The sequence below is a fragment of the Penaeus chinensis genome, chromosome 24 (assembly GCF_019202785.1).
Source record: "Penaeus chinensis breed Huanghai No. 1 chromosome 24, ASM1920278v2, whole genome shotgun sequence".
In the NCBI taxonomy this organism is placed as follows: domain Eukaryota; kingdom Metazoa; phylum Arthropoda; class Malacostraca; order Decapoda; family Penaeidae; genus Penaeus; species Penaeus chinensis.
The window spans coordinates 25,318,620-25,321,119 of NC_061842.1; the positions used below are offsets into that span (position 1 = coordinate 25,318,620).

The following is a 2,500-nucleotide window of genomic DNA, read 5'->3' on the forward strand; positions in this document are numbered from 1 at the left end:
TTAAACACTAAATGACATTGACGTATGTCCTTTCACAATGTTACAAGATAATACATATACTAACTATATATGAATAAAACTCTGTTAGATATGAACTTATATACTAATTGATGTAAAATCATTTCATTATCATAAGTACCCATTTTGCATATATATATATATATAAAAATCAATTTTGAAAAATGCAAATCATCCTTGCAGCACCCTTTCCTGATAATACAGCACTTCAACCTTCTCTGCCTCTGCCATTATTCAAAACAGATTAATGCTTCACAAAATATTAATCTCAACTCTTTCACAGAATTCCCCATCCCACCATCATCATCATCATCATCATCATCATCATTATCACCATCATCATTCACATAGGCAGTGTCATAGGCAAGCATTGCCAAAAATCTGATGAGGGGGGAGGGAAGGCAAAGCGCGCAGTGATGTCAAGTCTCAGTAAAAGCCGTCTTGGTCCATCACATGCTCATCCGGCTCCTGGGCAGGGAAGACACAAAATAACCCCCTTAATGATGCAACCCAAAAATGCAACCATGACCCATTTCCTCTGTTGTGCATTCTCTCTCTTTTTATTCTCTTTTCCACAAGCTCCCAATGGCTGAAATGTGACAAGCCGGCAAAATGTTTGTTTTCTTAAATTTGGGTTAGGGTCTCCTGAGGAAGATAAATTTATATATATATATATAAAAAAAAATTATGTCTCATCATCTTTTAAAAATCATAGATTGCTATGAAATTCAATCTTCCTTATCAGAGAACTATTTGCATAATTTTAAAATGTGTATTGGAGACCCTCACAATGGTAAATAGCTTCCTAGTTACAAATCATATTTATAAGTTTGAAATTCCTTGTAGTGCCTGAAAGGTCACACTTCAAGTTTAACACTGGAATGATTAGTTCTCTTACTCAAGACTTTAAAAATCACCTTTAATTTATATATCAAAATCATACTTATGGAATTAGATATTCCATAATCATCACATAAATCAATTTATCGTTGTTTAACTTCCTTGGTTATATTATAAATCATGTTAGTTCCCAAGAGTAGTAGTATTCCAGAGTTCTCAATTGCAAATATCCCACAGAAGCAAGGAGGTTAATAATGTGCCTTAACTGGATATTAGTACATTAGCAAAAGGTCTTGTAACTAAAGTCAGTTGGTTTGGCAGTGAAGTGTTGCTGTAGGCAGAAGAATGGCAAAGGCAAGAGATTCATGGGTGAACAGCAACAAAATGGAACAAACAGGGTTAGTCCATTTTTGCACTGCGTCCTGTTTAGTCGAAGTGGAGTATTTTCAACAAAAGCTGCGCAGATAAACCAGCCACCTTGGAGCTAGTTGTGCGACAGAGTTCTGAAATAAACTGTGAAGGGGATGTTACCGGAGGCTCTAGTACTTCAAGTTAAATTTGTCAAGAGAGGAAACCCTAAACCTGGTTATAGGCTGGACTTTTTTCTGTCATTTTTTTATTATTTTCAGTTTTCTAAAATATACAAATCATTAGCCTGAGAGTAGAGGATATCTAGAAAATCCTTTTTCAAAATGCTTAAGGCTATTAACAGGGGGCACTAACCAATGTTATTAAGTCTTAGTTTCATATATAAGCATTAAAAGAACTAGAAAAATTAAAATTTTCTCTGTGAAATGGAATATATACATGTAAAAAGCCAAATGTAATTTTTCTAAGGTGTTATTATTTTTTTGGGTGTTGTATTAAAAAATGCAATGATTTTACATACAATAGGTTTCCTATACAAACTGTAAATTTGTTGATAAAAAATACAAATATGTATGTAAATACCTGTACCAAATAAATATTCCTCTATATGCATATATACTGTTTATGTGTATATATATTAACAATATATATCAATATATACACATGAGACACACACACATATATATGTGTATGTGTGTGTGTGTGTGTGTGTGTGTGTGTGTGTGTGTGTGTGTGTGTGTGTGTGTGTGTGTGTGTGTGTGTGTGTGTGTGTGTGTGTGTGTGTGTGTGTGTTTATGTGGGCATGTGCATGTGCACACACATGCCTCTGTTTTTTTGTTTTTTTTTAAATAATGATAAAAGAAAACTATACAAATATTTATGTAAGTTGACAGTTATGTAAATAAACAAAGAGGATAATAACCACCCTAGTGCCACATACTTACTGTCACCATGGCTTAGTATGCAACTTTCTAACATAATAGTAACAAAATTAATTCCTACTCACTCCCATAGGAACCCCCCAGTGTAACAACCACACCATATAAGAGTTTTGCATATACACAGAAATTTAATTGGTTTCCTTGATGAAAACGATATATGTAAATTTGTTAAAGGAAAGGAAGTCTATCATGTAAATCTATTTTAAGTTTCTTCCTTACAGTCAAGAATTGCAAAGGACTTGCTACTGTACAAAGGCCTGCCATACATATTCTTCCTTCTTTTATTTGTTTGTTTGTTTTAATATTTAGCTCCCAATTAACCACAACTTCTA

General features: G+C 33.4%; 1 protein-coding gene across 14 annotated transcripts in view; it reads right to left on the reverse strand.

The window, feature by feature from the left end:
• The window catches only part of LOC125038112 (CAP-Gly domain-containing linker protein 1-like), a 193,176-nt gene that overhangs the window by 25,601 nt on the left and 165,075 nt on the right, over positions 1-2,500 (reverse strand). The gene's annotated exons all lie outside the window — the stretch shown is intronic.